Raw genomic sequence first — 15,876 nt, 5'->3', positions numbered from 1 at the left:
TTTTTCGTACACAGCAAAAAAAGTTGTTGAATATTACATCGAAATCGCTGCAACCACCTGAATCCATCGATTGTTTAATATTACACTGCACGATGTACTCAAGAGCTTGCTGTGTAATAAGTAGGAGCGATGTAATTTTTATCGATGTAATCAAAAAGACGACGTAACCATAGCGATGTAAAAGAATGGAATGTAATACAGTCCGATATGCATGGTAAAATATGTTGAATATAGTTATTTTCGAGGAGATGCGATTGTTTTGATGATTAAATTAGCATTTTGAGATTTTTTTTATCATAACTTTATTAATTACTATTGAATTTGCGCAGATGTTATGGTTCTATTTTTATCAAAAAACATGACGGTAGGTGACGGTAGCCGCTTCCAGGCCGCAGTTCCAGACGAGTTACCCTAGTAACAAACATCCGAGCGGCGCAAAAGACGATGGTCAAGTATTCAGATGCTGAAAAACGCAAAAAAAAAAATTAATAAAAACAGGTGCAGAACGATATTTATTTCATTGCCGATTGAGGCTACAAGCTACCATTCGATAAAGATTATTCTTACTCAATAAGGACAATTTTTTATTCTTCAACAGTTTCTTCTGAAAATGATCCAGAAACTCCTCCAGAATTTATTTCAGGGATTGCTTTAGAGTTCCCACTGAAATTGCTTCAGCAGTTCTTGCAGAATTCCTCCAGGAGTTGCTTCTACAATTTCTCCAGAAGTTCCTATTGAAATCGCTCTACGAGTTTCCACTGCAATTGCTCCAGGAGTTCCTCCTGGAATTGCCTCAGCAATTCTCTTAAAATTCCTCCAGGAGTTCCCAGTGTATTGCTCCAGGAGTTTACACTGGAATTGCTTTAGCAGTTCTTTTAAAATTCCTCCAGGAGTTCCCCTTGGAAAAGCTACAGGAGTTCCCACTGGAATTGATCCAGGAGCTCCTCTTGGAATTGCTTCAGCATTTCTCTTATAATTCATCCAGGAGATCCCCTTGAAATTGCTCCATGTGGTCCCACTGGAATTGCTTACGAAGTTCTCTTGGAATTCCTCCATGAGATCTCTTTGGAATCGATCCTGAAGTTCCACTGAAATTGCTTAAGTACATACAGGGGATGGACAAAATAATTAGGATAGGCAAATTTTGGGTAAAATTAGATGTGTTGTAACTATCTTAGTTATCATCCGATTTTGACAATTCAGGCATGCCCGAACTAGAAAATTAATGCAGTTTGACGGTATGTCCATGGAACCGACTATGGCCACCGGTTTCCGGAGATATTCCGGGTTTTCCGGAGGTAGGTTCAAAACCGTAAATTTGAGGTAGATATTAGGAGAAGTTGTGGTTAAAAATTGATTCTTGCTGATTGGAACTATAGATAGTGGAATATATAGATGAGCGAAGATAAATCCTCTGTCTCCAAACGAACTGTCAAGCGTGTCTCCAAACGAGCATGACGTCACAATTTCAATGGAAACGTTAAGGGCTGTGACGTCATATGCGCGTGTGCACGGGTAAAAAAATCGACTCAGCCATGCTTTCGCTCATCTATAGATTCTACTATCTATAATTGGAACCATATATTGAGATTTGGAATCGGACCAGAATCAAGTGAGATATGGCCATTTCTTTAAAATCTGTTCCGATCGATACTTATCAAAGGGGTCAGGTCACAACTTCATTTGAATCTCGCTTTTTGATAGATCATCCACTATGATTTTATTCTAGAAGGCCTCTAATGTGTCCAGAATGAAAAACCAATTGCATAAACTGATCCTGGAGTCGGGGACATTTGTGAATGGGGACATTTAAGTTTTAGCACCAAGATCAGTCATTCGACGGCTTTTTTTTATGGTTTTCGATCAGGAAGCGAAGTATGAATATAAAATGGTTCATTGGCTGCTCTGACCGCTTCCAGGATCTACGGATTGGCCCCGGGGAACCTGTTGAAGGAGACATTTTAGTTTTACCACCAAAAGCAGTCGTTTGACGGCTCTTTTTTATGGTTTTCTATCAGGAAGCGAAGTATGAATATAAAATGGTCAATTAACGGTTTTGACCGCTTCCAGGACCTACGGATTGGCCCCGGGGAACCTGTTGAAGGGGACATTTTAGTTTTACCACCAAAACCAGTCGTTCGACGGCTCTTTTTTCATGGTTTTCGATCAGGAAGGGAAGTATGAATATAAAATGGTCCATTGACGGCTCAGACCGCTTCCAGGACCTACGGATTGGCCCCGGGGAACCTGTGGAAGGGGACATTTTAGTTTTACCACCAAAACCGGTCGTTCGACGGCTCTTTTTTCATGGTTTTCGATCAGGAAGCGAAGTATGAATATAAAATGGTCCATTGACGGCTTTGACCGATTCCAGGATCTACGGATTGGCCCCGAGAAACCTGTGGAAGGGGACATTTTAGTTTTAGCACCAAAACCAGCCATTCGACAGCTCTTCATTCATGGTTATCGATCAGGAACGAAGTACGAAAATAAAATGGATCATTGGCGGCTCTGACCGCTTCCAGGACCCAAGGATTGCCCCCGGGGAACCTGCGGAAGGGAACATATAAGTTTTAGCACTAAAATGAGTTATTCGACGGCTCTTTTTATAGGTTTTCGATCAGGAAGCAAAGTATAAATATAAAAGGACCATTGACAGCTTTGACCGCTTCCAGGACCTACTGGTTGCCCCCGAGAAACCTGTGGAAGGGGACATGTAAGTTTTACCACCAAAATCAATCATTCGACAGCTCTTCTTTAATATAGGCAAAGTATTAATATAAAATTGACCATTGATGACTCTGACCGCTCTCAGGACCTACAGATTCCCCCGGAAAACCAGTGGAAAGTAACATTTAAGTTGAAACACCAAAACCAATATCTCGACGGTTTTTTTCTCGTGATTTTTGATCAGGAAGCGAAGTATGAGTATAAATTGGACCATTAATGGATCTGACCGCTTCCAGGACTTACGGATTGCCCCCGGGGAACTGTGGAAGGGGACATTTTAGTTTTAGCACAAAAACCAATCATTGGACGGCTCTTTTTTCATGGATTTCAATCAGAATGTGAAGTATGAACAAAAAATGGACCATTGACGGCTCTGACCGTTTTCTGGACCTACGGATAGCTCACGGGGAACCTGCCTACTTCATACTTCGCTTCCTGATCCAAAGCCATGAAAACAGAGCCGTTGTATGACTAGTTTTGGCGCTAAAACTAAAATGTCCCCTTCCACAGGCTTCCTGGGCCAATTATATTCATTTCTCGATTCCCAATCGAAACCACTAGAAAAGAGCCGTCGAATAACTGGTTATGATACTGAAAATAAAATGTCCTCTTACACAGATTCTCCAGGAGCAATTCGTGGGTCTTGGAAGCGGTCAGAGCCGTCAATGGACCATTTTATATTCATACTTCGCTTCCTGATCGAAAATCGAATGACTGGTTTTAGTGCTAAAACTAAAGTGGCCTCATTCACAGAATCCTCGGGGGCAATCAGTAGGTCCTGGAAGCGTAATTTTTAATTCATATTTCGCTTCCTGGTCGAAACCTATGAAAAAAGAGCCTTCGAATGACTGGGTTTGATGCTAAAACTAAAATGTCCCCTTCAACAGGTTCCCCGGGGTCCAATCCGTAGGTCCTGGAAGAGGTCAGAGCCGACAATGGACCATTTTATATTCATACTTTGCCTTCTGATCGAAAACCATGAAAAAAGAGCCGTCAAATGACTGGTTTTGGTGCTAAAAATTAAATGTCCTCTCCCACAGGTTTCTCGGAGGCAACCAGTAGATCCTGGAAGCAATCAGAGCCGTCAATGGATCATTTTATATTCATACTTCGCTTCCTGATCGAAAACCATGAAAAAAGAGCCGTCGAATGACTGGTTTTGGTGGTAAAACTAAAATGTTCCCTTCCACAGGTTCTCCGGGGCCAATCCGTAGGTCTTGAAAGCGGTCAGGGCCGTCAATAGATTATTTTATATTCATGCTTCGCTTCCTGATCGAAAACCATGAAAAAAGAACCTTCGAATGACTGGTTTTGGTGCTAAAACCAAAATGTCCCCTTCCACAGGTTCCCCGGGGCCAATCCGTAGATCCTGGAAGCGGTCAGAGCCATCAATGGACCATTTTATATTCATACTTTGGTTCCTGATCAAAAACCATGAAAAAAGAGCCGTTGAATTACTGGTTTTGGTAGTAAAACTAAAATGTCCCCTTCCACAGGTTCCCCGGGGCCAATCCGTAGGTCCTGGAAGCGGACAGAACCGTAAATTGACCATTTTATATTCATACTTCGCTTCCTGATCGAAAACCATGAAAAAAGAGCCATCGAGCGACTGGTATTTTGGTAAAACTAAAATGTCCCCTTCCACAGGTTCCCCGGGGCCAATCCGTAGATCCTGGAAGCGGTCAGAGCCGTCAATGGAACATTTTCTATTCATACTTCGCTTCCTGATAGAAAACCATGAAAAAAGAGCCGTCGAATGACTGATTTTGGTGGTAAAACTTAAATGTCCCCATTCACAGGTTCCCCGGGGACATCCCAGCGACTTCAGGATTCGTTTATTCAATTGGTTTTTCATTCTGGACACATTAGAAACTATTTGGTACCGGTTATGAAGGATGGTGTCCGCTACTACGCCTACCAAATATTTTTTCGATGAAGATGCTTAATTTTAAGAAATCGAACCTTAGATGCCTTTCGCCATACTGATTTCAGAAAGTTAACTCCTAGTGTGCCGCTGTAAGCACGCTCAAAGCAGGCGATTCATTGAAATATCCAAACGATTGCAATGGGAATCTTAGAATTCAATTGAATATTAGAATTCAGCTAGTAACGGAGTTAGAGCGCTAGTTGCAGTAACTTAAACTAAATGATTGGAGTTTTGTTATCATTTAGTCTAAGTTACTGAAAATATAGCTTTAACTCCGTTACTAGTGAAATTCAAACAACGAACCATTAGGCAGAGTTGTAGAAAAACCTTCGCACTAGAAGTTCACCATACAACATATTTTAAAATTCAGCTTCTGGAATGTGTTATTGACAAACTACTAAATGATCGAACACAAATTACTGAATGATCGTTAACATCCTTGCATTCCGACATGAATCCCCAAACGATTTCAATTAAAATCTCCAAACGATTACAATGGGAATTCCCAAATCATTCCACTGAGAGTCTTCAAAGGAATCCATTGGGAATCCCTACAGCACTCCTTTATGAATCGCCAAAAGATTCCATTAGGATTTCCTGAAGGATTCCGACATGAATCCCCAATGAAATATTCCGACATGAATCCCCAAACGATTTAAATTGAAATCTTCTTCAAAGGGAATCCTCAAAGGAATCCCTAAAGCACTCCGTTAAGGATCCCCAAACGATTCCATTTGGATTTCCTGAAACATTTCCGAAATAAATTCCTAAACCATTCCATTAGGACTTCCTGAGACATTTTGACCTGAATCCCCAAACGATTTCAATTAAAATCTCCAAACGATTACAATGAGAATTTCCAAAAGAATTCATTGAGAATCCCTTAGGCACTCCGTTATTAATTCCGCAAAAGATTCCATTGTGATTTCCTGAAACATTCCGACATGAATCCCAAAACGATTCCATTGGGATTACATGAAGTATTCCGACATGAATACTCAAACGATTTTCTGAAGCATGTTGATATACATCACCAAACGAATTCAATGGGAAACCACAAACGATTCCATTTGAAATTCCTGAATGATTCCGATATGAATCACCAAACGATTTCAATTGATATTCCAAACGATTACAATGGGAATCCCAAAATCATTCCACTGAGAATCGTCAAAGGAATCCCTAAAGCACTCCGTTATAAATCCCCAAATGATTCTATTGGGATTTCCTGAAACATTCCGACATGAATCCCCAAACGATTTAAATTAAAATCCCCAAACGAATTCAATGGGAAACCCCAAACGATACCATTGGAAATTCCTGAATGATTCCGACATGAATCTCCAAACGAATTCAATTGAAATCTCCAAACAATTACAATGGGAATTCCCAAATCATTCCACTGAGAATCTTCAAAGGAATCCATTGGGAATTCCTAAAGCACTCCTTTATGAATCCTCAAAAGATTCCATTAGGATTTCCTGAAGGATTCCGACATGAATCCCCAATGAAACATTCCGACATGAATCCCAAACGATTTAAATTAAAACTTCTTCAAAGGGAATCCTCAAAGAAATCCCTAAAGCACTCCGTTAAGAATCCCCAAACGATTCCATTTGTATTTCCTGAAACATTTCCGAAATAAATCCCTAAACGATTCCATTTGGATTTCCTGAGATATTCCGACATCGCATGAATCCCCAAACGATTTCAAATAAAATTTCCAAACGATTACAATGAGAATTCCCAAATGATTCCATTGAGAATCCTCAAAAGAATCCATTGAGAATCCCTAAGGCACTTCGTTATGAATCCCCAAAAGATTCCATTTTGATTTCCTGAAACATTCCGACATGAATCCCAGGACGATTCCATTGGGATTTCATGAAGTATTTCGACATGAATACTCAAACGATTTTCAGAAGCATGCTGACATAAATCCACAAGCGATTTCAATCGGAAACCCTAAACGATTTCATAGGAAATTCCTGAAGGATTCCGACATGAATCCCCAAACGATTTCAATTGAGATCTCCAAATCATTACTATGGGAAATTAGACTCCCCAAATCATTCCACTGAGAATCCTCAGAGGAATCCATTGGGAATCCCTAAAGCACTCCGTTAAGAATCCCCAAACGATTCCATTTGGATTTCCTGAAACATTTCCGAAATAAATCCCTAAACGATTCCATTTGGATTTCCTGAAACATTCCGACATGAATCCCCAAACGTTTTCAATTAAAATCTCCAAACGATTACAATGGGAATTCCCAAATGATTCCATTGAGAATCTTAAAAAAAATCTATTGAGAATCCCTAAAGCACCCCGTTATGAATCCTCAAACGATTTCATTTGGGTTTCATAAAACATTCCGACATGATTCCCTAAACGATTTTAATTAAAATTCCTAAACGATTACACTGGGAATCCTCAAAGGAATCCTTAAAGCACTCCGTTACGAATCCTCAAATGATGATGGAACCGTGGAGAACTTTCCTCTATACGAAAAGTTCACTCCTTTAGGGTGGGAATCGAAACCACGCCTGTCGCCTAACAGCTCGCGACAAGACTGTGAAGCAACAGTTTACTTTTAGAACACAAGAGAACTAATCTTTTGTTTACAGACTGCTTCGGATTCGGTTTATAGCAATGATTGTTAATATGTAGAATCTTCTTCCAAAGCAATTAATGCAGCGGAATGGCGGCGAAAACGGCAAGATTTGGCAGCCCATATATGTTCTCTAAAATTTGCCGTTTCCGTAGTCGTTCCGCTGGCAAGCTTCAGGAGTCAGGACAACAAGAAACAAGCTCTCTGGTACTACCCATAAGCGAATATGTAAAGAAAATCGTTTACATGAAGCGAAATACTCACGATATGTCCATGTTATGCTACGATGAAGCAAATTTAGATGATCCGCTGTAATTCCAACCAGTAAGGACCATCGTTCTGCTGTTCATCAGCTCGCATGCAAATCATCCAGCTTGGGGAAGTCCGACAACCGGTCGTGGAGTTTTGCTGAGCATATTCTTCATTTGCTTCGTGCGCAACGCACGGATCCGACTTAAATGGTAATGCCTGGGATCCACCGTGAGTCTTCCGCTGCGTCGATATATGAAAACCTAAAGACAAAAAAAAACAGGTTAGAAAATTTCTGCCGTATAGCGTCGATTGAAAATATTTAATTTTCATCAATTTCACATATTTTATTGAACTTACCATTGCTGGCAATGTTCCTGAAGTCGTGGTGGATGGTCACCATGGTCACTTTATAAATTATTTAGCATTTTATCGCGGAAATCGCGGAAAAACAAACAAATAATCGAGCTTATCATCGAGAAAGTTTTGTACCGAACCAGACGACCGAAGGAAAATGAAATCTGAGACAGTGTTGCTAGATTCAAAATTGCATATTTTTAAAATGTGAAATTCCATCTAACTTGTGTAATAATACACAAATGCATTAGAACCACTTGGTTGCATATGTTTATATGTAATATCATATTTCTAAATATTTTAATATTACACTAAATTAACGTACAGCCAAGCGATAGGTTTTGGGTTTGTGTAATTTGAGGGCGATGTGAAAATACATACAAAATGATGCTATTTTACATCTTTAATTAGCGTTTACATTGCTTTTTCGGTACATCGCGCAAATTACGTCGATGCAATTTACAATTATTTTTGCTGTGTACGAACGAAGTAGGTGATGCGCTTGAAAACCGTGCACCTCCGTCTAGTTACCTCATGTGTGACTCGGCGCTTGGAAAACTAAACATTTGCAAGAAAAATGCACTGATACTGTTTCAAAAGCACAAAACCGGATGGTAGGTATCTGCGCTTACCGGATAGTTAATAGATATGAACCTGGCGATCCTTCTGAACACTGTTGTGTTTCCTTTTTTGAGAGTATGTATACATTTGTATAACATAAAATCACATATCATACCATCGTTATGGAATCTATTTTATACCTACATCTTCTTCTTCTTCTTATTGGTATTACATAGCGCACTGAGACATTGTCGCCTCGCCGCTTAATATTCATTCAGCACTTCCACAATTTTTAACGGCGAAGTTTCTAAGCCAAGTTACCATTTTTTGTATTCGTATATCATGAAGCTAACGCGATGATACTGTTATGCCCAGAGAAGACATGACAATGTTAAGAAAATTATTTTGAGCTTTTTAGTGGAATGTCTTCACTTGTCATAAGACGAGTTTGTACGATCCCATTTAATTCCACCACTTAGGGGCCGTCCACAAAGTACGTCACGCCTCTAGGGGGGAGGGGGGGTTCTGAGCAGCGTGACGATCCATACAAAAATTTTGGGGGTTTGTTACAAAAAACGTGACAAAGGGAGGAGGGGGGTTGAAAATCGCCAATTTTTGCGTGACGTACTTTATGGATCTTCCCTTATTAGGTGGTGGAATTAAATGGGATTGTACAAACTCGTCTTAGAACATGACAATGTCCAATTTGAAAATTAATCGGAAGACCGGCACCGGCCCCATATACCTACCTACCTACATAAAAATGAATTTCTATCTGTCTGACCCTTATAGACTCGGAATCTACTGAACTGATCGGCATGAAAATTTCTATGCAGGGATTTTTGGGTCCGAGGAAGATTCTTAAGATGATTCGAGACTCCGCCCCGCCCTAGGAGAGGCGGCTCCCATACATATGAAATACACATTTCTGCATAACTCGGGAATACTTAAGCAGATGGAACCAAATTTGGCATATGGAGGTTTTTGAAGACAAGAAATCTCGCTTAACTTTTCAAAAGGTCCTAAGTAACATTTTTTTCATGAATTAATTTGAATAGCGCAATCAACAGAAAAACATGAAAGCTTTTGATTGCAGTACTCAAATTAAATCATGAAAAAAATGTTACTTAGGTCCTTTTGAAAAGTTAAGCGAGAAATGTTTCTATGATGGATCAAGACCCGTGCCTGCTCTATAAGGGAAGGTGGGGGTGGGGACTCCTATACAAATAAAACGATAATTTCTGTATAACTCGAGAATAGGACTGTGTACATTAAAGGTTTATCTATTTCAGCGATATTCATTTGGTGTTATATCGGTATCGGCGATATATCGGTTTTGGAAATACATATCGGATATCGGATCGATATCCGATAAATTTATAAAAATAATACAGTGTTGACCCGTTTTCATCACGTTTGTGACCCTATTTTGTCACCCCGAAAAAATGAAAATTTTAGTCGTTCTTCATACCGGTAACAATATCGCAAAAAACATTGATTTTCCCAAGGCATAAATTGATTCATGGTTTAATCAAAGTTAATTGACTATTTTTCGGGTATTTACCACCCGGATTGGAAATCAATTATGTACTAGTTTGAAAACTAGCTTGTGAAGTTGCACAACATGTGAATGATTTAGTTCAAATATGTATTGGAGGGTAACCACTTCCTTCGGTGGGGTTTGAACCCAGGACCACGGTATGTTAGACATGTGCTTTCCCTACCAAGCTACGAAGGATCTCGGTCGTCCTGGGGAGTTCATATTCTCAACACCAGACACAATGGACATTTTAAAAATGTAATGGACTTGCTACATTTGTTTTAATAGATGCAGTCAGTGAGCTAGTGTATGTAGTGTAGGGGAGGACGGGGCAAGAAGAGCACCCCTTAAATTTAAAGATATTATGCTTTTTTTCAGTCTTCACGAAAACATGAGCGGCGCTGAGATTGAGTGCAGTTTTTGCCAGTGCATGTTCATCCCGAGCGCGCGCTCTCCTTCAAGCTCGTGTTCACCGTCAACATTGAACATGGGTGCGAAAAATGAGCGCGGTGCTGTTCAGCTCAGGGTCGAGCTTAAGCTCAAAAATTGGGCTGTGTGTTCAGGATGTGTGCTCATGCATCATGCTGTGTACTTAGGCTGCTGTAAACTGAGGCTGTGAGCGTGAAGCATCACGATTATGCGGCAGTATTATTTTTTATGCGGCATATATACCGCCATCGGGGGAGACAATGGCTCTGGGGGGTGAGAATGGATCATTGCTCTGATCGACAATCTGGAGATCGTAGAGCAAAATCGTTCAAAAAGTTCTCTTATATTTTAGTCTTCTTGCCCTCAGATACATTCATTCTATTCTACAAGCATTCTAAGTTGTTCAAACAGTGACCCATTCTCACCTCCATTTGGCCCATTGTCACCCCAGACGACGCGTTGAGGTTGAGGGCAAAAAACAATTCGGAGCAGGATGCCTTTATTGGGGCCTTGATAAGGAGTTTGTAGATGACAAGATATAGTTTCTGCATTTGTAGATAAACATAGCAGGATCTATTATTTTAAGATATAAGTAAAATAAACAATATTTTATTGTACTCTGTTAGACGATATGCAAGATTTTATTGCTTGAATATTGTTCAAATGTGTGCATCTGACCTTGATAGAAATGAGTAGAAGTATGGGTCAACCTATGGCACGTAACTTTGAGAGGATGGAGGAAGTTTACATTAGACTGAAAAGCGAAGCTAAACGGATTGGACTAGACATCAACACGTCGAAGACGAAGTACATGGTAGGAAGAGGCTCAAGAGAGGACAATGTAAGTCACCCACCACGAGTTTGTATTGATGGTGACGAAATTGAGGTGCTTGAAGAATTCGTGTACTTAGGCTCACTGGTGACCTCGGATAACGATACCAGCAGAGAAATTCGGAGACGCATCATGGCAGTAAATCGTACGTACTTTGGACTCAGCAAAACGCTGCGATCGAATAGAGTTCGCCGCCGTACCAAACTGACTATCTACAAAACCCTTATTAGACCGGTAGTCCTCTACGAACACGAGACCTGGACGATGCTCGTGGAGGACCAACGCGCACTGGGAGTTTTCGAAAGGAAAGTGTCGCGTATCATCTATGGTGGGGTGCAGATGGCGGACGGTACGTGGAGGAGGCGAATGAACCACGAGTTGCATCAGCTGTTGGGGAACCATCCATCGTTCACACCGCAAAAATCGAAAGACTGCGGTGGGCCGGGCACGTAGCCAGAATGTTGGACAGTAATCCGATGAAAATGCTTCTCGACAACGATCCGACGGGAACAAGAAGGCGAGGTGCACAGGGGGTAAGGTGGATCGATCAGGTGTAGGACGTTTTGCGGACTGCGTGGTTGGCGACGTGCAGCCATGGACCAAGCTGAATGGAGACATGGAGAAGACTTCTATGTATTGCATAGGCCACTGTGGCCTTAGTCTGGTAATAAATAAATAAATGAATGGGCAAACTTTAATCTCATTGTACAGATTGTTGCGAATATTTAAGATGTTTTATTCATAAATATCATGAATTTTATTTATTTTTTTCATGAAGATTTATCAGAAGCATTTGAAACTACTCTGAAAACTGGTCTACATGAAACCATTGGTTGTTTTTTCCTTTTTGATTCTTCTCTCGGTTGTAAATGCCTTAGTATGTGGAGAGCATGTTACGTTTTATTTATTAAAGATTGTAGAAAAAACCGAAGCTTGGAGCTAACTCACTTTCACATTAAAAATAGGTGTGTTAGCTAAGATACACGTAATATTATTATTTCTGTTATTAAAACTAATAAACTCTATTGGGGAAATTAATGAAACATGTACACTAGGGTGGCTCAAAAAACACTTTTTCAAATTTTTTGATGGGCCGCCCTCTTATTCGGTTCTATTTGATACCCTGATGCTCTGGACAAAATTTCAGCCAAATCGGTCAACGTTTGGGCAGTGCTAAACTCGTTGGAAGTTTATATAGAAAATGTATGCAGATACATCCAAAACAGTGATTTGCAGTTGGACGGTACAATTTACGATCAAGAACCATGATACTCATTCAGTTCTTGTAAAATAAAGTACAGAATGTTATGCTGAAAACCGCGAGAAGATTAGAGTTTATTACAAAAAGATATTAGCATTTTACTGAGTGTTGTAGGGGTGAATTTACTTCTTTTCAAAGGTAAAAGAAACGAAATTTGCTCAAACCCCACTGCAGAGAAATGCTAATAACTCAGCCAGGCAAACTCGAATCTTCTCGCGGTTTTCTGCATAACATTCTGTATTAAATTCTCCAAGATCTGGATGAGTATCATAGTTCTTCATCGTAAGTTATAGTCCAGCTGCAATTTACTGTTTTGGATGTTTCTGCATACATTTTTCCATATAAACTTCCAACGAGTTTAGCACCGCCCAAACGTTGACCGATTTGGCTGAAATTTTGTCCAGAGCATCAGGGCATCAAATAGAACCGAATAAGAGGGCGGCCCATCAAAAAAATTGAACAAAGTTTTTCCCATACTAATTTGAGCCACCCTAATGTACACACAATCTTTCCAGAAAGGCGAAAAACGTAAAAATGATCAATAAACGGCAATAAAATGTTAAACAAAAGCCACCAACATGTTTCGGTCCAGTATAAGATGTTTTCGGGTGGAAATGTCTGGGCATAGTTTATTCATTGTGTTTACCACAAAAGATAAAAAATTCACCTTCATTCAATGGCAGGCATAAAAAAAACTTTCAATTAATAACTGTGTAAATGCTAATAGGGAACATTAAGTTGGGAGCCAGAGGCGCGGTCACCGTCCGAGACGTGGGTAGGACAAATAGAAAGATTTATCAAACAGAAGAAAAACGAATTTGACAGGAATAACTTAGAAATAATTCACGATTCTATTAAAAAAGCTATACTTCATAGTCGAATCATGATTGGCCGAGAATCAACTATTCTCACAGCACATGCTTTGGAGTTTCATAAATTCAAAACCACCAACGATGCCGGTCACGTCCTTACAGTCAATTTAGGATTAGAAGAAGAACATAAATTCACCAATCATTGTTTCAAGAGACCAATGAATCCTCTGCATCTCCGTGTGAGCCGAGGGAAAAAATAATTGGTTAGTTTTTCGAACTTAATTGAAAAACCAAATTAACGCGTTGCTTAAGGTCACACCTGACGGAATCCAAGTTCCAAAGTGCTCGCGTTTTTGGGGGCACACCACTCGATTCAGAGGCGGCACACAACTGTCATTTTTGTTGATTTAGCTTTGCTGCGTCGCAGCATGCGTGAAATAATAAAAATGACAGTTGAACGCAGATAAAAATATGTTGTGATTTTAAATGTATTTTCATGCACATATTTGGAGCATGCAAATAAACGTAACATTCAATCGATCTCACTATTCTTTTAAATCGAAATAAATTTAAACTGTGCTTGCTTGTAAAGTTCAGTCAAATTTAATTGAATATTTAATGTTAATTCGTTTGATGGGATAAGCTGCAATTTTACACGTCGTTGAATTTTAAAAATTATTTGCTGTGAACGTTGCTTCCGTATCGAGTGGTGTGCCCCCGAAAACGCGAGCACTTTTAAACTTGGATTCCGTCAGGAGTGGCCTTAATGTGTTTCGGTTGATGAGCGAAAGCACGATCCGAAGTCTACTCAGCGCAATGCACTGCCGACGTTCTATCAAACACTTAACTATTTATCTTCTTTGTTTCTCGACGAGAAAACAACCACGCACACCCAGTACCATCTGTATTCTGAGGAGGATTGCGCTTATTTTCGATCGAAACGACGGGTACTACAGAAGCACGATCAATCAAGCTTTTGCATTCTCATAATAGTAGGAGATAGCATAGCTGAGAAAAACTTTATAAATTAATGATTTCGTGTGTGTTACTTCTACGTGAAGTTAAACGATTTACAACAGGGCTGCCCAACGTATGGCCCGCGGGCCGGATGCGGCCCTCTGCTCCATTTTTTATGGCCCGCGGCGTGTAAGAAAAATAACCTCAAAATCGGCCCGCCAGCTTTTCTATCTGGCTCGAGAAGTTTTTTCTATTATTCATTATAATATATGTAATTTTTAAAACAATATCAATAATTTGAATATGAAATTAAAACAATATTTTACTAATTTTACAAAAGATTGAAGTGAAACATCGCGTTTTCCATGAAGATTGGTCAGAGTAGTTTATATTCACGTTGCAAAATTTGTTTTGCTTAATTTGTCCGTAATGTTTTTCTATATTGAAGAAATAAAACCTGAATCCAAGCATTTTGCAGAGGCGTCGCGTGATCAATTCTTCAACCTGTGCACTATTTTAATATTTCGAAAAAAAAAAACACATAAAAGGGACCTGAAATGATAAACAAATAATTTTCCAGCGCGTTTCTCAATATGTTTGCTTATTTTGTTGCATCTAACTGGTTCTTAGCTTCTTCTTATTTTCTGAATTAACTCAAACTTAACTAAGCTTCAAAGTGATTTAAGTAAAATTAAAAATTACTATCATCAGAATCGTTTCCAATGTGGCAAATAAGCAATACATCTATTCGGAAATTATTGAACTGGCACTTTCAATTCTAATTTGAGTTATTCGTAAAATGAGACAAAGTTTTAAATACGGAAAAGAAATATATCAATCATGCAAAGGCTCTAATAATAATTTGTAATTGGCATGTCATATCACAAAAATAAAGTCTGTACAATAAAGAGAACAATGAAGTTTATAGCCCTTACCATTGACGAATACATAGACCTAAATGTCCGGTACAAAGCCATCAGAAAATCGGGCACCATGTCTTCTTCTTCATTTTACAGAAAATACCCCTCGTGGGTGACGAATTACATTATACACATAAATATTTTACGAGCGCTGGCTTACCCCTCTCGACGTTTTGACAGTTTGTTTGTTTTTCTCCCTCACCTTCCCTCTCAGCGTCGCCGTCGATGAATCGATGATGACTTTCCGATTCGGTCGTGAAAGAATTTTGGTGGGCCAGTCCGTTTGTTTCTGTGAAATGCGTTGGGCAGTGAAAAAAATTCGCGAAGGTATGGAAACATCGAAAACCCACCAGCCAATACTCCGGACGGTGAAATTCGCGAATTCAGATGTGCATGTGATGGATAAAAATTCAGCCGTACGACCAATTGAGATTCTCACGTCCGAATGTGTGAGTGGCGATAAAAGGAAAACAAACACTCCTAGATGGTGCTACTAAGCAAAGTTTGGGTAAAAATGAGTATATTTCCATATATTTTTTGACTCCTTCGCAACCATCGTGATGACTCGATCAATTTTGAGGTTATGAGCAGAAGGAAAACAAACATGTATTTACACATGCCGAATTGCACATCAGTGTGCGAGCGTTAAACGTCACTCATCTCTATGGCTCCAAACTGGCATATCAATAA

General features: G+C 39.7%; 1 long non-coding RNA gene across 1 annotated transcript; it reads right to left on the bottom strand.

The window, feature by feature from the left end:
- Positions 1-284: 284 nt before the first annotated feature.
- LOC134217652 (uncharacterized) lies at positions 285-8,014 on the bottom strand. The gene is made up of 3 exons (XR_009981118.1): positions 7,878-8,014; positions 7,533-7,780; positions 285-463 (listed from the first exon to the last, which is right to left on the bottom strand). It is a non-coding gene; the product is annotated as an uncharacterized LOC134217652 (long non-coding RNA).
- Positions 8,015-15,876: the final 7,862 nt, after the last annotated feature.

This window comes from Armigeres subalbatus, chromosome 2 (genome assembly GCF_024139115.2).
Source record: "Armigeres subalbatus isolate Guangzhou_Male chromosome 2, GZ_Asu_2, whole genome shotgun sequence".
Classification (NCBI taxonomy): Eukaryota; Metazoa; Arthropoda; class Insecta; order Diptera; family Culicidae; genus Armigeres; species Armigeres subalbatus.
The sequence above is the reverse complement of the archived record's forward strand: the minus strand, read 5'-3'. Positions and strand labels throughout refer to the sequence as shown.